General features: G+C 36.1%; 2 long non-coding RNA genes across 2 annotated transcripts; one reads left to right on the forward strand and one right to left on the reverse strand.

Moving 5' to 3' along the window:
* The first annotated feature begins 214 nt into the window (after positions 1–214).
* LOC107964545 lies at positions 215–14,439 on the forward strand. Its single transcript, XR_001703242.2, has 2 exons — positions 215–487; positions 13,885–14,439. It is a non-coding gene; the product is annotated as an uncharacterized LOC107964545 (long non-coding RNA).
* A 1,952-nt stretch (positions 14,440–16,391) lies between these two features.
* Positions 16,392–21,263, reverse strand: LOC113218859. Its single transcript, XR_003304903.1, has 2 exons — positions 20,377–21,263; positions 16,392–18,406 (listed from the first exon to the last, which is right to left on the reverse strand). It is a non-coding gene; the product is annotated as an uncharacterized LOC113218859 (long non-coding RNA).
* Between the last annotated feature and the right edge of the window lie 1,170 nt (positions 21,264–22,433).

Consider the following 22,433-nt stretch of genomic DNA (forward strand, 5'->3'; position numbering starts at 1 on the left):
CCTGTGTACATGTCGGCGAATTTTCCGCAGTGGAACGTAACGAACAAAAGGAGATAAAATCGAGTTGGGAATATCGAGGAACGTTTAGCCATTCTGCTTTTTCGAGGACAATTTCGCCACGCGGCGCTCTTTCGCGAGAGCGGATAATTCGACGAATGAAATTGGAGAGAAGGAGAAAGAGTGAGAGGGGAAGAGAAGTCGGAATGTAGGAAAAAGAGAAAGATAGCTTCTCCGATGAAAAGCGCACTGCGAGTCGCAAAAGACACTTCGATATATCGATTCGAACGGACGATGTTCAAGAGAAACAGTATCTGTCAAATGTGTGTCAAAGTAAAAAGACTTTGCGCTGTGAAAGAATCTTTTTTTAAATTCGGTTAAATAATTTGTGGATAATCCTGTTCAGTTTTTGATAAATCGTTTTGATAATTATAAATATTAGATTTTTTTCAACGAGAAAGATTCATATCGTGGAATTCGAGCATTAATGGTAAGTTAACCTTTTCTGACGATTGACAAATAAGTGTTTGATCTTTGTACAAAGAATTTCGAAAATTTAGTTGTAACTACTTTCGATATTGATTCTTTCGAATAAGAAAGAATAAATAAAAATACGTTCCACCAAATTTTTACGATAAATTTAAGAAAATTATACATAGAATTATAAATGAACGGAATTCTTAATAAAACATAATTCGAACTTTTATTCTATTTAGAAATACTTTCTTTACTGTTCGATTTATAAAGAATCTTTCGTTATTTCAAAATTCTACGTTCGAATTCACTTGTAACCGTATCGTATTGTAACCGTTAGCAAACATAACCTCGGTAAATTGAAAATTAGCCAGCAAGCAAGAAATAAATACAAAAAAAGCAAAAAAACTAAACGAATGGTGGAGATTCTCCATTTTTATCTTTTCTTGTTATTTAATTCTATTTTCCGGACTTTGTACAAGCCGAAGGAAAAAGTTGGCTCATCGAGTGTTGTACAGTAAAAGGCACTTCCACCAGCCTCCTAGGTGACTTACAATGACCGTGTGATGCAATCTTCTTATCGTAAAGTTCAGATTAAAGCGGTAAAAAGTTTTATATTCCCCGACCAGAAACTCTAGCCGCTCCCAGTAACTCTTCCCCGGTTCCCGCGTCCCCCTCATTCTCCTCTCCGCCATTTTCGCCGTTTCTTTCTCGTTTATCTTTCCCTCTCTTAACGGCGGAGACTTTCTTTGTTTTCAAACCGCCGCTACTTTATTTTTCCTTCCTCCTCTTTGAGAGAAGGCACGTAATTACGCACGATACGGGCGATTAATAATGAAAACACAAAGAACGACGTGCTCGGCCGTATCGTTGCCCGCGACGCTATTTCGTTTCACGGATTCGCGTATTTTTTTCAGATTTACGTCGACGATACTCGTCAGACGATGGCGCTTTTATTTCCATCTCAAAGCCTCTTGGTCTCCCGCTAATTAATGAAATTTCTCGCGGGATACGCGCGATAAGGCCTCCCAACACGCGCAACAACACCGAGCGAATTACGCGTTTCGAATGTTTTCTTCGTTATTTTGCCTTATTAACCTAAAAACCTTACTCGCTCGCCGCTTTCGTTTCACCACGCGTACGGCTTGTTGAACTTTTTAAGGATTGGTTCGATTCTTTTTTTTTTTTTTCCTTTTTTTTCTCCAATCTCAGTTAAGTATATTATTTAAAAATATCTAAAGCGCGTGACATTGCAGTTTTAATTTTTTTTTATACGCAAGTATAAAGATTCCAATAATAAAATACTCGTATTTTATTGAATATTTTATATTTACGAAAAATTATAATTATATAATTTTGAGACTAATTGTCGTCAATCTTCGATTTAAGAACGAAGATTTTATAATTTTGTCTTTCCTCACAAGACACAAATGGAATAATCATTACAATGGAAATTAAAATTGCAAATCGGAATAATTTTACATCCGAGATTCTCCTACATTTCGCTGCATTTCTATCATTGAAATTGCGACAAAACTTTTCTAATTATCGGAAAGACGGGGATCAAATCTGGGAAACCATTTTTCATTTTCCGCGTGTATTGAAAATTTTAATACACCTAAACAGATGTACGACATTTGTAACAATGGAACACCGTCGAAGTTTAGAAACGCTTTATTCGTTCGAGGACCATCCGAAAGTGGTTTGCAAAAATAAAACTAGTCTCTTAATGCGCTCTTTCTTTCTCTCCCCCCTCCCTTTCTTTCTCCCTGCCTCCTCCCTCTTTCTCTTTCTCCACGCGAAAAACAATTCGAGCGGTTGAAGGTTGATTGTTTGGCGTTGTTTCGTATTGTATTCTTTTTGCCTCGAAACATTCGATATTTCTGATATCTTTCGTCGAAAAAAATTCCTCGTCGGAGCGGTGCGGTGTGTTTTAATTAAAAACACACAGGAGTTTCGTTTCGTAGCTAAAAATATTTCTTCACGAGTCATTGCCGCTCACGGCATGGCTCGGTAACGGAGGAGGGGGGGGGAGGGAACCCCGACGGCGAGATAAAATTGTCAAACGACGCGAAGTGGAAGTTAATGCGTGCACCCGGCCCGCCCTTGTATTTAGTGCACGTACCGACTCTTTGTTTCCTCGAGTTGGCTCGTTCGTTCGCTCGCTCGTGACGCGGCGGCGGCGCGTATACGTATATACCAAGGGTTAGATAGGCAAGATGCACGCGACCTACCTAGACTGTGCGCTTCGTGGCCATTTTTTACGGTGATTCCTCTGTAACGTAAAAGTTCGCGAAACAGTGCAATATACATCGTGTCCCGCGCAATCATCTTCCAAACTATTCGTTTATTTATTTCCGAAAAAAATTTTTCAAGAATAGAATTCTTTTTTTGTTCCAAGGATTTCAAAATGATTTTTTTTTTTTTGTATTTTTAAACTATATATATATTTTCATTTTTATTAAATCTTTTTAAGTTCTTTCGAAAATTATTCATTTTTAAAATCGTCACCAGTTTTAATTAAAACTTATCATTTTTAGCTAAGACTGTTTCAAATAGAAATCGTGTAAGGTTGTATCGGAAATTGTATTCCACGCGAGATTTATTAAAAAATATTTATTTTAGATTAATTAATCTCGCGTTGTTCCACGTTGGTGGCATAGTTGTAAATACGTCAATCAGGGCGATAATTTTTCTCAATAAGGAAAATCCAATTAATCATATATCCGACTAGAAAATCCCTCGATTCTTCGATCAATCAACATAATTCGCCTCGCGTCAAAAGGAAAATTTAATTAATCGATAAGCATATTTTTCAACGAACCTTTTTTCGCAAGCTCATAAACGTACCGGATTTTCTTCCGGGAACGGGGAAAAAAGAGATCCGTGATTAAATATTGATACACTGCCGTTTAGCAGTTTCGGCCTTAATTAAACGTATCGATATTTATTTGAACACGATGTATACACGATTGATATCGACGATATTTATTTTATCATCTTGCTTTTTATATTGATCCAACTTTTGAAATTTATTTGTACACGATTTATTATTATACGCGTCTTTCTTTTTTTCCCCTTAAATTATACGTTATAATAATTTCCTTCAAATAGAATATTTTCGAGTTTTCTCGAAGCATGGAATGAATTTAATTTTCATCGAATAACTTGAAATTACTCGTTATTTATATGTAAAGAAATTGACGATAGAGAGAAGAGACGAAATAAGAGAAGGCAGAAAAATAAAAATAACAGCGAATGCGAGAGCGTTTTAACAGGAATTAAACAAGGATTGTAAGGATTTTAATCTCAACGACATTTTACTTGCCCTATCGAAACGAAATATCGCGCGAAACAACGATACAGAGTTTAATTTTCAACAAATTTTCTTTCTTTATATAAACACACATAAAAGTTTCAATTTGATATTATTTTAAGTCAGATGTAAGAAATTCATCGAACCACATATAACCTCAAACCTCGCTCTATCCCGACAACAATTACTTCTATTCCTTTATTTAATTTAATTACGCACTCGTGGTCGCAAGAATAATCTTCGTTAATTCTTACACACACACACACACACACACCACACACACACACACACACACACACACACACACACACACACACACACACACACACACACACACACACACACACACACACACACACACACACACACACACACACACACAACACACACACAGAGAGAGAGAGAGAGAGAGAGAGAGAGAGAGAGAGAGAGAGAGAGAGAGAGAGAGAGAGAGAGAGAGAGAGAGAGAGGAGAGAGAGAGAGAGAGAGAGAGAGAGAGAGAGAGAGAGAGAGAGAGAGAGAGAGAGAGAGAGAGAGAGAGAGCATTCGAGAAAGGAATCCGCGCGAAGAAACGTTTGCATTTTATTTCAAATGGAATTCACTCTGTGGGATAAGAAGAAGTGTGGATTGTTCTCTGAACAAGGAGAAGAAGGAAGACTGAGCCGAGTCGTATGCAGATGGAGAAAAAAGGGAAGGAAGAAGAGAAAAGGAAAGCTTGGTGGAATCATCGCTGCCGACTTATTATATTCGGAATAATAATAAGGCGATGCGCCTCTCGAACCGTCGACATTTTAGCAATTCAAACTATCCGTTACGACTCGTACCGTTCTTCTCTCTTTCTCTCTCTCTTCCCCCTCCAATATTGCCTTCGCTGCCGGGCGTGGTAGGGAGAGAGCTGCGAGTTGTAGCCACTGTGGTGGGGGGAGATCCTTGCTTCACGGGATAAAAAACTCGGATGGACGCGTTTAAATAGTGGACGCGTTTGATAAACGTCGTCCCCTCTCTCTCTCTCTTTCGCACTCGTATCTATGGCAACGCGATACCACTGACCGTTGCTTCGCTGCCCATTTACTTTTGTTCGTCCTCCTTCGTCTTTTCTTTTTCACGTTTATCACGTTTTAATTTCTCGTGTAATTATACTTGGGCAGAGTATAATATTGTTCCTTGAAAATGTGAGTGATATGTTAATTATACTTATGTGTTTGTGTGTGTGAATTTCAAGACACGTAAAAAGACAGTGGAGATGGAATTTTTGTTAAGTTACAAAGCTCTTCCTTAAGCTACTTTTTTTTAAGCAGGAAATAACGAGCTGTACCGATCAAATTACGAAGAATTGAGGTTGATCTCTGAATTAATCTTACCTTTGTCCTTTCGTATCGCTTATCATTTGTCACAAGTGTAATAAATAAATAAATTGGAGAGGTTATATTTACGTGTTAATGAAGAATATATTTTTTAAAGATTTTTTAAAGAAGAATGAGAATCTTGCTCGTGAAAATTACGAAAAACACGGTTAATGCCCGATAAGAAAAGGAGAGAAAACTCATCGAGTATTAAATCCGCGGTTTCAAGAAATTTTTAAATCGAATAACTTTCCTTGCGAACTCTGCCCCTTCCGTACGGAAGAAAGAAAAAGGAAGAAATTAGGCCGAGACCCCGAGCATCGTTCATTCCGACCGCGCTTTATATTTAAAAGGTATTTTTCAGACAAGACCGATTCGGGACAAGGGACGAGAGAGAATTTCTGTTCCGGGAGAAAATAAACGGACGCGTTCCGTGGGACGGCGCGACCACTCCATTTCCTTCCTTCCTTTATTCGTCCTTGCGCAACCAACTTCTCTGATGAATCCGACCGGTCGGAACCCTCCGCCGTTGCAGTTTCAGAAAGCTTTCGGCCGAAATTCGAATATTCGTTTCCGCGCCGAATGTCGCCCTCTGTCTACATTACGCCCCATTTGTATTTTACTCAGACCAGCGGTTGCAGACCACCGTCTGATCGCGTATTCGTGATTCTATCGTTTCGTTCGATTTCTATTTTTTTTTTTTTTCTACTCTTTATGCGTATTGCTCGAATCGAAAGAAATGCGCTATATTTGCAAAAAAAAAAAATTCTCGAGTTTAAAATTTAAAATTTGTAAAATATTTACAGTCACGATTGATGGAATTATTAAAAATTGTCGAAAGTCGAAACAAAAAAAAAATTCTCGAGCCAAAAGTTTAAAATTTTCAAACTATTTAAAGTCACGATTGACGAGAAATTATTATAAATTTCGGATTATATATCGAAATAACGGATCTCGTATCGGATTAAACACAAATATGTTTAACCTATCCCCCTCCATTCCTTTCTCGACTTTGTTGACACTCTCTCTCTAACCGCACAACATATACCCAGTTAGCATCCCACTCCTTCTTGAGAGCCACCTTCTTAAATCTCCAACCCACTCGAGAAATTTCGCTTGGGCGCGTTCTTCTTATATCTCGTTGCGTCGTCATATCGATCCATCCTAAACTTTTGATACGATTTCCTTCTAAATCATCTTCCCCTAATAAATCTTATTATTGAATTAAATTAAAAAAATCCGACGCTTTACATTTTAACCCGAGATGAAAAATTGAAGGAAACTTCCTTATCGACACAGTCTCTCGCGGTCTATCTTCGTTTCGACGAGGCGATTAATTTTAAACGCGAGGGAAAAAAAGGAGGGGGGAGGAAGGACAAATAAAGAGACTCGCTGCTTATCTTATCTTCCTCAACCAACGCGGACACATTTTGCGGCTTTGGTGGGAAAAAATTTCGACGAGTTTCCAACGAATGACGAATTCCTTCTTATCCTGGCGGGAAAGGATCGTGGAAAGGGGCAACGTTTTTCATAGGGATAAAAAGGAAAGAAACGGAAGATTCTGCAGCGTCAGCAGTAGTCGGTCCCCGGTGGCGGATCGCCGCCGATGAGGCGGCCATTATCATAAACCGCGGAGTTTCGGGGTTGGCGAGTTTATGAAGATTGAATTAAATTGTAGCGCTCCTTCGAGGAAACGCCGATAAGAAAAGGTGAAAGATAGGAGGTAGGGGGGAGAGTGAGAAGGTTTATAGGCTGGTAGTGATGGGAACGATCCTCGCTGAAGAAATTGTGCGAACTATTTATTAATTTTTTTTTTTTTTTTTTTTTTTTTGATTAGAAGAAACATAGTATCTTTATATACGTTGCGATATGTGTTTTGGAGGATGGAAAAAAAATAGATACGAATAGGATTTTTATCTTGAATCGAATCGAATATAAAATAATATTTATTTTTTTTTTGCCGAGAAAAATACAATGTTGATCCAATTGTTATATTTAATTGATCATATTTGGAAAATTAAAAAAGTTATTCGATTAAGATTAATTATACGTGTAGTATCTTTTGTTGAAAAAAATGTACTATTAATTAATTAATTTACGTATTTTTAAAATTTTTAAAAAAGCGTTACATAGAATATCGTAAGGATATTAATAAGATTCTGATCTCTGAGGGTAATGGTAATCGTGTATTTGATTGCTTTAATTAAGAATAATTAATTAAGCAAGTTCCACATGGAAAATATATTGTTAATTCATCATTAAGTATATATATATATATTTTGAAAATTAAAAAAGTATCATTTGAGATATTTTAAGTAAAAATATTAATACTTTTTTTGCTGAAAAAAATATATTCTATCTTGGAAAATGCTAGATGAGATATGATCGAATCATCTTAATAAATTAATCATTCAATAAACTTTTTCCATTTAACAAATCACACTATTTTTCAAGATATCTCTTCAAAGAAATAATCATTACTTGCCTTGTGTTTCGACCTGATCCTCGTATTTCGTTACCGACATTGTTCGCGGAAAAATTGGATAGCGACGATCGATAATCGAATCGACGCTATCTCCGAAAGAAAAAGAGGCGGGACGTTTCGTTCGCGCGCAGCTCGAAATCGTAAATCGGCGTTAACTTCGGCTGATACTCGACTCCTCGATCCCCACCCCATCCTCCGCCATTATCTCGCTCGTTCCGTGGCGTTGGGCTAAGCGTTAAATCGTTCGATAAAGCGTTTCAACCCGATCCATCGATTTACCACCTCTAATGATTTCTCCATTTTCTTACGATAAACCTTCGATACCCGATAACCGATACTCCCCTTTACTCGAGATAATCATATCTTCCAAGATATCCAACCAATCTCTCCCGAATCTTTGAATTTAATTTTCCCAAAAAAGAAATTATCATTTTCAACAGCAATCGAGAAAGAGAAATAGGAAGAAAACCTGTTCGATTGTTCCGGATATTATAATAGCTGCGCGGCACGTGACTCGAATCCTGTTGTTTAAAAATTCTATTCGAAACCGCAAAATATTTCGATCCGTCTTTTTTTCCACGTGCGATTAACCGCGGGCAGGGACAGAATTCGTGGAGGGGAGAGCAATGTGCATACAGAGCGGCCCATAAATGCGGATCGTGTTGCCGGCAGAGCGCGGAGAGTTTTTAATTACTGGCGCACCTGTCGCGGAGGAAGGGGAGGGGGGAAGGGAGCGATAGGAGGAGCGGAGGGAGGGGAGCGATATGAGGAGAGGGAGAATCGGTGGAGACGGCATCGAGATGTAAATTTCTACGTCACGTGCGACGCGCCCGCTCCGATTTTACCGACGATCGGTACACACGATATGGGCGAAACTTGGGAAACGATAATAAATCGGGTACCGCGGGATCGTTCGAAATCGGTCTCGATTTCGCGTGCACTCGGCCGAAACTTTCCCCCTTTGTTTCGTTCGTGCCCGACATTCGAAATTAATTCCGCGGATAGATGGATGGATAAAAATAGGGATCGATCAAGGATCACGGATACAGGACGGATTTTTTTCATAACGCGAATGTTTTTCGTAAAGATATTTGATTTTTTTTTTCTCCCTCTTTTTTTTCATTGTTCCGTTTGTTGCCTCTCGATCGATATTATACGTTTCGAGGTTTTGGAATCTTTTTTAGGATATATTTTTTTTTTTTAAAATAGGTTTATCGTTTCGAACTTTTTGTTATTGATTCGAAACGGATGGATAAAAGTAGGAATCGATCGAGAGATATAGGATTTTTATGAAAATCTTTATTTTTTTTTTTCTTTAAATCTTTCAATAAAGTATATTTCTTGTTCGATTTTTTGAGTAGATTTATTACTCTAAACTTTCTGTTATTAATTCTGAACGATGGATAAAAATAGGAATCGAGAGATATAGGATTTTCATGCAAATGTTTTTTATAAAACATTTGATTTTTTTAGGAATAACATTTTTATTTTTTTAAGCAGACGATTTTGGATAAAAATATCGGATCGATGAAATAATGAATTAATAGAATAGATTTTTATTGCGCAGATAATTTTTCACAAATTTTTCCCTGTTTTTGAAATTAGATTTTTCAATTTTTTTTTGCATGGAGTGTAGATGAACTCAAACATTTATGGACAAAAAAACCTTTTTGAAATCTTCTCTTAAAACGTTTTAAAACTTTCTAAATAATATATTATCGCTCAACATTCTACATTCTTCATATTTGATAGTCCAATCTAACCTAACCTAAATTTACAACTATATATTCTTGAATACACACGATATACACATATCCATACAAATATTCATAACGTCGTGCATCGCATATTACTTCGATTCAAGAAATTTTCGAATTTTTGCTTAGGTTTAAAAGTCCCAAGATCTATCTATCTGATTGGAATTTCCAATTAAGAAGATCGAAAATATTCAGCAGACCCCCAAAATGGCGGCCTATCTCGCTCCACCTAAATTTTTCTACCATCTTCTTACATAATATAATAAACAAAAATGATGAATTGAAAAAATTGGAGAGAAACTTTTTTCTGGCTTTTTAAATCCCTAATAATATTAAGCACCGAAATCGTGCTTTTTTTCACGATGAATAAATTAAAACGATAAATAAAACAAGGATTCATTTCATTTGTATCCCCAAGAGAGGGTTGATGCCGAGTTCTTAAGCCCTTCCCTCCTCTCTCTCTCTCTCTCTCTCTCGAGATGGATCAGTTCCATAACGATTTAAAAGGGGAGTGAAGGAGAGGTTTAAAAATTTTTAAAGCAGAAAAATTAATACTCGAGCATTCTGTATTCCTGTATCCGTTTCCAAGCATGCTTCCTCCTCTCGAACGAGTTTTCCGGGGACGACACGACCAATAATTTCTTCGCTTTCAATCTCTTCTCTCCATCTGATCAATTTCATTAATTCGAGTAGAAATAATTTATTTATTCGAAATAAATGAAATACTCATCGCTTCGGACCAATCCCATTTCGTTTCGTGTTCTATTCTGTTCGTGTATTCTTGTATATGAAAATACTATAGGAAAACTTTGGAATAAATAAATTATAATTTAAAAGAATATTACAATTTAATGTTATAAATTAATATTATAGTTTGTAAGAATATTATAATTTAAAAGAATATTAAATAATGATTAACATTAAATATAATAAATATGATACTTTTTCTATCCACTTTTGAAAAGTATCCTCGATTTCGATTCGAGATCGAAAGAAATTCCAAACCAATTTCGATTTAGTACAATCGTACCGCTTCGTAAAATAGGATCATAAGAAATCTTATTCGTGCGAAGGAATATCTTATAAAAATATCGAAACGAATAAATAAATATGGAATTGCCGCAAATTCGATCCGAGCGATGAGCGAGAGTCAATTGTAGAGCGCAAAGGGTTAAAAGGGAACTTTTCCTTTTCTTCTCCACCTTCTCCACCTCCTCCTCCTCCTGTTTTTGATAAATCGAATTAATTCTTTATAAATTATCGAGTTTATTATTTATTATACTCTCTCGTTTTTGGACCTTCCTCTCCTCCTTCTCCTCCTCCTCCACCTCCTCCTTTTTGGTTAATCCAATTAATTTTTTATGAATTATCGAATTTATTATTTATTATTTATCTCTAGTTTTAACTTTCCTCTCCACCTTCTCCTCCTCCTCCTCCTTTTTGGTTAATCGAATTAATTTTTTACAAATTATCGGGTTTATTATTTATTATTTATTATTTATCTCTAGTTTTGAGCTTTCCTCTCCATCTCCTCTTCTTTCACCTCCTCCTCCTCCTCCTTCTCTTTTTGGTTAGTCGAATTACAAATTATCGGGTTTATTATTTATTATACTCTCTAATTTTAAACCTTCTTCTCTTCCTCCTCCTCCACCTCCTCCACCTCCACCACCTCCTCCACCTCCACCACCTCCTCCTCCTTCTCTTTTTGGTTAATCGAATTACAAATTATCGGGTTTATTATTTATTATACTCTCTAATTTTTAACCTTCCTCTCCTCCTCCTCCACCTCCACCTCCACTTTTTTGGTTAATTCAATTAATTCTTTATAAATTATCGAGTTTACTCTTTATTATAATATATTCTCTCGTTTTTGAATCTTCCTCTTCTTCTCCTCCTCCTCCTCCACCTACATTTCCACCTCCTTTTTGGTTAATTCTATTAATTCTTTATTATTCTAAATTATCGAGTTTATTATAATATATTCTCTCGTTTTTAAATCTTCCTCTCCTCCACCTCCACCTCCACCTTCACCTCCTCCTCCTTTTTTGGTTAATTCAATTAATTCTTTACAAATTATCGAGTTTATTATAATATATTCTCTCATTTTTAAATCTTCCTCTCCTCCACTTTCACCTCCACCTCCACCTCCACCTCCTTTTTTAGTTAATTCAATTAATTCTTTATTATTCTAAATTATCGATTCAATTTATTCTTTATTATAATATATTCTCTCGTTTTTGAATCTTCCTCTTCTCCTCCTCCTCCTCCACCTTCACTTCCTTTTTAGTTAATTCAATTAATTCTTTATTATTCTAAATTATCGAGTTTATTCTTTATTATAATATATTCTCTCGTTTTTGAATCTTCCTCTTCTCCTCCTCCTCCTCCACCTCCACTTCCTCCTCCTTTTTTGGTTAATTCAATTAATTCTTTACAAATTATCGAGTTTATTATAATATATTCTCTCGTTTTTAAATCTTCCTTTCCTCCATCTCCACCTCCACCTCCACTTCCATCTCCACCTCTACTTCCACCTCCTCCTCCTTTTTGGTTAATCCAAATAATTCTTTACGAATTATCGGGTTTATTATTTATCTCTAGTTTTATATCTTTCTCTCCTTCTCCTCCTCCACCTTCTCCTCCTCCTAATCCAATTAATCCAATTCTTTTACAAATTATCGGGTTTATTATTTATTATACTCTCTAATATTGAACCTTCCTCTCTTGCTTCTCCTCATCCTCCACCTCCTCCTCCTTTTTGGTTAATCGAATCAATCTTTTACAAATTATCAGGTTTATTATTTATTATACTCTATCGTTTCGAACCTTCCTCTCCTGCTCCTCCTTCTCCTCCTTCTCCTCCTTCTGTTTTTGGTTAATCCAATTAATTGTTTATCCGGTTTATTATTTATTATACTCTCTCGTCGTGATTTTTCGATTTTCATATAATTCATATTTTCATATAAACGATAAACGCGGTAGGGCAGGGGAGGAGAGGAGAAAGGAACGCGTTTCGTTTTATTATTCGTAAATTCGCTTGGGGGGGGAAACGAGTTGGAGTTCGTTTTTGAATCGTTAACATTTTTACAAGTTTTTTAACGAGGATAGTTTCTCGAGCATAATTATTCGAATTATTTCTTTTTCTCCCTTTTTTTTCTTTTTTTTTTTTTTTTTTTTTCTACGAAATAATTGCTGTAATTAAATACATCGTCGGATTCCGTGAAAGAGGATACGCGGTTATTTCTCGGTTGTCAATTTTTCGTAATTAAAAATAACGAAGTTTTCAAGAGAAAGAGAGAGAGAGAGAAAGAAATATATATATATCGATTAGATTAAATTATATAATTGTTTCGAATAAAACAATTCACTATAGTGAAATTTCATTGTTTTATATATATCGTTCCACGAATTTAAAGAAGTTGAATATAAAATTTTTCACGACGTTTAATTCGAACGAAACTTTTCGTCTTACTTTTCGTTATTTTTATTATTTTTAATCGATCGATCCTTTCTTAAAAATAACAAACGTTTTCAAGAGAAAAGAAATATTCTATTCGATTAAATTGTTTCGAATAAAACAATTTATTAATTGGAGGAGAAAAATGATACGAAATTTAATGTTCCACGAAAAATTTAAATTAAACATAAAATGCACGACAACATTACCAATTCGAACTTTATCTCACTTTTCGTTATCTTTATTGGTCATGAATTTTTAATTGATCGATTTCCTTAAAAATAACAAAAGAAAAGAAATATTCGATTATTTTAATCGTTTCGAATTTACCAGCTGCACACACTGTTTTATATACATATATGTGTCGTTCCACGAATAAAAATCGAATTTAAAAGTTAAACATAAAACGCACGACGTTTTACTTTTCATTATTTTCACCATCAATCACCGGTTACGAATTTTTAATTAATCATTGTTCTCTCCTCTTTCCATTATTTCTTCCGTTCACCGAGTTAAAGAAAAAAAAAAGGGTGATCGCGAAACGATTCGAAATTTTCCCTAATAAAACGCGCATTCATCCACCGCGATTCGATAAATTACGGTTCGCGTGACGCTCGATAAAATTGCTTCCCGCGACGAATCAACCGCGACAGATCTCGACAGAACTCGTGTTCCATTCCGGACGAAACTTCCGCGCTTTAAACGCCCCCCGAAACAAACGATAAGACGATCGAAATTGATTAAACTCCACCGATAATTCTCTTTTTTTTCTCCAAACTCTTCGAGGGAAATGAATTTCGATTAAAAATTTTCCTCTGGTATAATATTCGAGAAAAAGTACTCCTATCTCGACGATAATAAGAATTGTGCCAAAGTATAATTTCGAGTAAAAAAAAAAAAAAAGACAGCTATTTGCGAGAAATTATTTTTGTAACTTTTCGTATAAATTTCAAATTATAACTTTATAAGAGAAATATTTATTACAATAATCTTTCAAAAATTCAATTTGCGATATAAATTTGGTCTTAATTAATCCGTTTTTTTTCTTTTTCCAGGGAATCTGAAGAAATTTCGTTCTCCTTTATATATTCTATTTCAGTACAGTAATTGGAACAAGATCGATTGATTCAAATACGTATTAATTCCACGAGTTTGAACAATTTGAAACAATTTGCAATTAAGATTTCTCGGCGCTCGATAATAAATATCGATATCTGGCCACGAGTCGTGAAACGACGTCCAACTGTCGGATTAATTTTATCAGTCATAACTCGATTCGCCCATTCGATCGTCATTAACGTCGTTTCACGATTGCACGAGAGAGACACCGATGACACGCGTTAAAATAGTTTTATCCACGATATTTTCTAAACTGTTTGCCAAATTGATCGGGAGTATTGAAACAGAAGATTATTTCAAACGATTTAAAAATTAAATCGTATATTTTGATCGATCGAATCGCTTGTAATTTCTATCTCGTGGGATTTTTATTGAAACGATCGAAATTAATCGAACTGAACAGTGTCAGCGATTTGGAATTTTTAGGGGAAAAAGGTATCGTTTTCTTTCGACGATGAAAGAATCCAAAAAAAAAAAAAAAAAAAAAAAAAGAAAGATCGTAAAAGTTAATTTTGTAAAATCGAAAACGTAAAAGAATTAAGAATTTTTCCAAACGATAAAAAAATCATGTACACGAATATTTACAAAGTCAAGAAATATAAACGAATAAAACAAAAAAAAAAATTCACTTTTTACACTTTTTACACTATTTACAAAGTCAAGAAATATAAACGAATAAAACAAAAAAAAAAAAATTCACTTTTTACACATTTTACACTATTTACAAAGTCAAGAAATATAAACGAATAAAACAAAAAAAAAAATTCACTTTTTACACTTTTTACACTATTTACAAAGTCAAGAAATATAAACGAATAAAACAAAAAAAAAAAAATTCACTTTTTACACATTTTACACTATTCACAAAGTCAAGAAATATAAACAAATAAAACAAAAAAAAAAATTCACTTTTATTTTCCATTCCACCCATCCTGTATCCTGAAATACAGAGCTTAAAACTATTATTACTCTAGCACCATTGAAAAAGAGAGAGAGATTCGAGTCGTCTTTTGTTGCCAAATAATATCGTCCATTAAACGGACAAGCGTTGATTTATGCGGTCCTCTCTCTTTCCTTTTTCTTTTTTACGACGAACACGGATCACGACGGTTTGTATTTGGGTCACGAAACAGCAGGAAGGAGCTGCGTCGATGTGGTGGGGAGGAAGCAGGAACGAGAAACGAGCGAGGAGACACCGCGGCTCCTGGTGAAATAGCCCCATTTCACCGAGATTTGTACCTCCATTAAAGTCCTCGTTCCCCTCGTCCAGTAAGAAATTCCAACCAAGGTAATTCCCTTGTTTTTTCCCTCCTCCATTCATTTGCAGTTGTCCGAAAAGTCGATTCCACAGGCTCCTCGATTACATATCCTCCCGATTTGGTCCCCAATTTCAACTCTGATAGCCGATTAATACTCGGAGGGAAGCTGAATCGAAGATTACGAGATTCGCTCTATCGGACCCTAATTTCGATATTAATTGCGAACGGTGAGGGAGAGGGGAGAGAAATTGATTCGATCGAGGTAAGATAATTGAAAATATCTCGTATCTTTATCACCATTCCTCCGATAGAATCACCGTCGCGAACGATTTAATTTACGATTGATTAATTTTCACGTATTTATGTAAATATATATGGAACGTCGTAGAGAAATTCGGAGGATGCGCGTGACGTGGAAAATATTCAAAGTATAGTTCATAAAAATTGTATAATACGCGTAAGAAGATCGACGAAATAACACAAGATTTTAAGGATTTGTTCCAAAGATTCTCATATGACGAAGCTCACATTTCTAATATTCGTTTTATTCTCCAATTTTACGAACATATATTAGCATCTTGTATACGTAATAATTCGAATATCGGCTAATATGGCAGTACAAATAGATCGAGACAGAAGCGAGAGAAAGATTTAACGGTTGAAGAAATTACGTATAAAGTTGTTTCGATTCGATTTATCGTTCAAAACGATGATAATAATCGCAAACGAAGGATACAAATAGCTACACGAATAAACGTTATTCGAACATCCTAATAAATCAATTGTTCAAAGTAACCATAACCTAAAACTGTATCCACATAGAAATATAGATTCACATTTATCACGATCAACAACGAGATATAAATAATCAATTTTCCCTCAACTCCGATTTCATTTTAATCACATACACGGTATCAAACTTAACCAACACCAATATATTTATATATAGAAACTGTAAAAAGTTTCACCCGTACGTCGTCGAACTACAAGTTTACGAGCGCCGCGTAGTTTCGTAACAAGGCCAATAGAGGGAGTAAATCCGATCATGTCCGGATTAGGTATTATCCATCGATAGGTGGCGCACACGTTCCGCGTTGCGATTTGTTCTTTTCCCGTGGAAAGAATTTGACGTTTACCTTGTTACGGGGGGAAATCGCGTTTACGCCGGTGGAACGGATTATAGTTTTTTTTTTCCCCTCCCTCCTCTTCTTTTTTTATTCGAATTCCCTAGAAATCAACGCGTTTCGGCCGATTGTCCGCCGCTTCGAAAGGTATGCACCGAGGCATTGACCGAGAGCATGAAATTCGTTTAAAGGCGGAACGGTCGCGAAACACGCGGCACGATTTCACCTTTATGGCCGAGCACCGGGATTCGAGCAACAATGATGATCCTCGTAATTTAATTCGCGTTCGACGATGCACCAAAGGTTTTCAACGAGTGAACGAGTGGTTTACACGAAATCGCGGATTTTCCATTTTCTGTTCCAGACTTTTTTTCTTTTTTTTTTTTCCCCGCCATTCACTTTTACTATTATCCTTCGTCGTACATTCGAACATTTTTGCGAACGATTCGCATCGATTCAATCCGGGGAAAATGAAATTGATTTAACAAGGTTTTACAAGTGTCACGAAGAAAGTGGAGATATTAAGTGGATACACGTTCGATCGTTGTTCACTAATAGCAATTCTCTGTAGAAATTTTATCGCTTCAACGATCTATGTGAAATAACAATTCTATGGGATAATTATCGTCAATTCAGACGCTTGAACGGGATATATTTCGAATATTTACCTTAACCTTATATTAACCTTCTTTTTTTTTTTAGTCTTCAAATAACTTATGAACTATATACACATATAAGATATCGAATTTAATCATCGTTGAAACGTTATAACGGGTCGAGAATCATTGCTCGCGTCTGGAATAGAAAAAAAGAGAGAGAGAGAGGTATTTGTAATAACGAAACAACTAGCATCACGCGCGCGTGAGAAAGAAGGATGGAATTTTGGGTTTCATCGAATGGGTGTGTGAACGCGTGCGCGCCGTTTCCAACCGCGTTTAATCATCCCCTTTATCGTCGCGATGGCGGTCGATTAATTCCACTTCCCGGAAAATTAATAGTTTTCTGCGCTAATTGAGTTTATAAATGGAAGTCGATTCGTTTCCGGCCGTGTCGGGAAAAAACAAAAAAATTCATTTCCGCGTCTCCGTCATCATTTTTACTGATCTCTCTCGCCATGAATTTGACAAATAAACGATCAAATATGGAATCGGATAACGCATAAATCGATGATCATTGCTAGTTTTACGAGTCGTTTATCGGATAAACGGGATGGAATTTTTTTTTTAAATTTTTGTTCGTATAAAATCAAATAAAATTCTACCGAATTTTTTCTTTAAGATAATTCGTTTCCCTGCTTGACATCTGTCCATTTCGAAATACTACTCGAACTTTCGACTATTTCGATTATTCCAAGAAACGATTCGATGAAAATGTCAATTCCTTTTAATTTTATATGACGAGCTGTCGCTCTTTTTTTTTTCTTTTTCTACCCACATAATAAAAATACACCTTCGAAGCATTGATCTCGATAAACATGCAAACCTCTATGAAACTTGAATAATGGCAAGAAAAAAGAAAAGGATGCACAAAACGCACGGATGTAACTGCAGAGTCGACTCGAATTTCTTCCACAGTGTCTCGAACCGTTGCTTCCCCCTCCCTTCTCGAGTGGCATCACCCACTCCCTCCTCTCCTTCCTACTTCTCCCTTTCCTCTCGAGAGCGCGCGGATGAGGCGGCGGCTCGTTGCGACGTGCTTCACTCTTCCATCGAGCCGATCCTTGAAAAAAAGAGACTCCCCCCCTCCCCTTCCCTCTCTCGTCCCCTCAAAGAAAAACACGCTCTCTCCACGCGTTTCATGCGTGCCTGCGTCTCCCCAATGCAACTTCCCTTTTTTTTCTTTTTTTCGTCTTTTTTTCTTTTCCTTCCCATTCTTTCTCTCTCTTTCTCTCTCTCTCCTTTGTTTTTCCAGCGTATCCTCGTAATTCCGTATCGCCAGCCATAGGCGGTTCACGTTGAAAACCACATGTGTATGAACGTGTCTATGCTATGATCATAGGCTGGCCGTTCCTTTTCACCCTCCTCCCCCCTCCTCCTTAATTTTCCACACAAATTGGGATCAGGATGTATATATACCTGTAATTTAGGTTATATTAGATTGATTATTATTTTATTATTATTAGATTATTATTATTTTATTATTATTATTATTATTATATTAGATTGATTATTAATTTAGATTAAATTAGATTGACAATTTTGGAATTTTCGAATTAAAAAATTTATTTTTACTGTATTATTGATTGGCATTCTTCTTGCTCGATGTTCTTTCGTAATATTCTCCTTTGTGAAAAAATAAATTGTTTTCCCTCTGTTCATCGGTTCGAAAAGATGTTTTTCGAGAGAGGCGTAACAATAATTTAAAGAGTTTAAAATTAGCTTTTTAAATTAGAAGATCCCCCTCTTCTTGCGAAATTTCAAAAAATTTCAAATTCAGGACGGAAGGGAGTCGGGTATCTTCGACCAATCAGCGAATATCTATTAAAAAAAATTTCGAGCGAAATTAAAAAAATCCGTAAAAATTCCTGCTCGAGGAGGAGCTACGGTTTGACTAATTTAAAGCGAGATTAATTAAAAAAAAAAAAAAAAAAAAATATTGTCACGCGCCCCTTGTTCGCAGCTCGCGTCCACTTGAAATGGGACGTGGAGGAATCGCGTCAAAAGAATTTCCCTCCCTTCATCTCGCGTTCCCCCCGTAACGCATCTGATCACGTAGAGCCCACGACGAGTCCTTTCGCGGGACTCGAGACGCCTTCCACGCTCGAGTCATCCCCTCCTCCTTCCCTCCGTACACAGACATCACGTACGCACGCTCGAGCGGTGTCCTCGACGCTTCCCCTCCTCCCTATCTCTATTTCTATCTCTATCTCTATCTAGCTCTATTTCTATCTCTATCTTTATCTCTATCTCTGTCTCTGTCTCTGTCTCTATCTCTATCTCTGTCTCTGCCTCTGTCTCTATCTCTATCTATCTCTGTCTCTGTCTCTATCTTTATCTCTATCTCTGTCTCTGCCTCTGTCTCTATCTCTATCTCTATCTATCTCTGTCTATCTCTGTCTCTGTCTCTACATTTATTTCTATCTATCTCTATCTCTATCTCTATTTCTATCTCTATCTCTATAACTTTATCTCTATCTCTATCTCTCTTCTCGACTCGAATGGATCGCATGAAATTCGCGAAGGAACGGACGGTTTTATATCCAGCGAAGTGAAATTTCGGTTTGAAAGAAGGAAGGTGAAGGGAATTCTCGACTTTCGAAGCTCGTTCATTTGGGGATATTTTTATCGGTGGGGGGAGGAAGGATTTAATTGGGGGGATAAAATTGGGAAAAGGGGGAATGAAAGGAAATTTTTCGGAAAGGAAGAGATTCTCTTTCACGCGAATATATATATAGATTCTTTCGTTTACGAATTCTTATAGTTTTTATAATTCTTTCCTTTTGCGTAAATAGAACCGATTTTAAAATTATTTTTACGAATGAGAATTACTTCATACGATGAATGAATACGATGAAAATTTTCTCGATCGCTTGATAATCGACACACCGATATCATCTGTAAAACAGGAATTTGAAATTTCGCTGAGCGAAAAATTAATCGATCGAACGAATCTCACCTTTGATGACCGATAATTTCGAATAATCGTTTAACGTAATTAACTTTAATCGTTTAACGATAACTTTATCCTAAGCTTGGACTTGGAATTAAAATTTTAATTCGATCGTAAAATTCGATCGTAAAAGTCGAATTTTATCTCCAATGACTTCGAGCAACTTCTAATAATCGTTTAACTTAACAATCCGAATACCTTTATAAAAGTCGAATCTTCAATTTTATCTCGAGCCGCAAAGCGAAAAATTAATCGATCGAAACTTCGAACAAACCTCGAATAATTATTTAACGTAATTAACAATCCTTTAATAACTTTATCCTCAACTTGTACTTGCAATTAAAATTTTAATCGTAAAATTCGATCGAAGTCGAATCCTTAATTTTACCTCTAATCGCAAAGAGAAAAATTAATCTCAACAACGAACAAAGCTCACCTTGAAATACGATAATTTTGAACAGCTTCGAATAATCGTGTTAACGTAATTAACAAATCCAAACAACCACGATGGAACGAAAAGTTTTTAATTCGATCAAAGTCGAATGTCGAATTTTATCTCGAGCCCACGTTCCGTGGCAGAAGTGTTAATAATCGTCGGTTGACGGATGGATCGATCGTTGCAAATAAACGGTAGGAGGGAAATCAGCGGTGCTCGGCCGGCGATCGGTCCGTGTATTCAATTGCGGGAATGGCAGCTCTCGTCTAACAACCCGCTTTCCAGATGTGATCGCTTATAAACACATATCCCTCCCCTATTAATCACGTATTTCAACGGTTCGGCGAGCGCGTTAATTGAACGAATCGATAAATCCATTTATGCCCGGATTAATACGGGCGCTACTTCGCTAACACGAAATATAACGAAAACTGTTTCGAATCCGGCACGACACGCGCGCCGCACAACGGATTAACCGCACACGCTCCAGCGCCTGCTCCATGATTTCCCGCCAACAGAGTTGGACTTTTGCCAAGTGGACGACGACCACCATCCCGTTGCCTTCGATAATACTGGACGAGTCCGAATAATTCGCTTCAATCTTGAAGAGCAATAAATTCGTTATTTTTCTTTCGTTTAAGAAATGTTTTAAGAAATCTTTTATTAATATTTGTGAACTGTTATGTAAGAATGTATTGATGGAAATTCACGGCACGACAAATAGGTTGTTTTTAGACTCTTTTTTAGTGTGTGTGCTCTAAGTGATTATATACGCGTGATGTAAACATAGTTACGAAGAATCGTTAGAGTTGGTATTAGATACTAGGGTTTTGTCAACATCAACCATAGTAAAGAATTTACTAAATTTTAAAAATTATCTATATTTTAATATCGGTTTCAATTTCGACAATTCATATTTTATTCGATTTTCCTATAATTATTTTAGAGAAATGAGGAAATGAATTTGTTTGAATTGTATGAAAAAGAAAAAAAAATAATCTCCATCTCTATATTGTTATTGGTTCCGGCACAGGAAATCGGTTTTTCATCTATCTCAATTTGCCCGATTCGTTACCAATTCTTTCGAATCTTTCATCCAGAGATTATATTCCCTAGATCATTTTTATCGAAGGATTAAGGTAAATAAAGTGCGGTCGTTCGCTAGTCGCTAACCGATGTGCGAATATATCTCGAATTGTACACCGCATCGTGATCGAAATAGGGAATTTTTTTCCTCTAGAATATTTCCCTAACAAATTAAATCTCCACGTTTCTTAAAAATTCGTATAAAAGTTTTCTCATGAAATGTTTGTTTCGTGGCTTTCGACATGGCACGGAAGAATTCGAACCATTCCTGTGTTATCCGCGGAGAAACGATAATTTAGTTTGGAAACCAACTTTTTCAGGAAGGTGTTAATATTCATTTTTTTTTTTTTAATGCTAATTTGATATTCGATTCGACGAAATTATCGACGAATAAATTATTTCCCATTCGAAGGGAAACGGCTATTTCGAAGGGTTATTATCATCACCTGTCGAGAGAATCGAATCGATTAAATTGATAAATTTTATTCGTTTGTTCCGCCGATTATATAGATCGGTCTGAATTTCGACAAATTTTCGATATTTTCGTCAAAGGGATTGACGTCGTTACTCTAATTCGATATATATATCCACGAAGGAAATTTGTTGTCGAACGTATTCTAATTTAATAGTGCGGATATGGAACAATGGATGATATTAAAAGATTATCTAACTTTAGAGGATTCGTTGGAAAAGCGAATAACAAATTTCGTTTATTTATCCATTATTCGGATCGAGCCCAGTAAAAAAATTTGATAAAATTTGATTCTTTTCGTGAAACGTATGATTCGACCGATGGTAAACATTGTTATTTCTAATTCGATCGGCGCGCGCGCCACGCTGCGGAAAATTACCAACATTAAACTTTACAAGATTTACGAGGTTTACGGAAAGGCGTTAATTCAGACGCACGCCACGAAACGAACGATTGATAAATTTAATTTCCCTTCATTCCCTTCATTTTTCCTATCCAT

Source organism: Apis mellifera, linkage group LG6 (assembly GCF_003254395.2).
Source record: "Apis mellifera strain DH4 linkage group LG6, Amel_HAv3.1, whole genome shotgun sequence".
NCBI classification, from domain to species: Eukaryota; Metazoa; Arthropoda; class Insecta; order Hymenoptera; family Apidae; genus Apis; species Apis mellifera.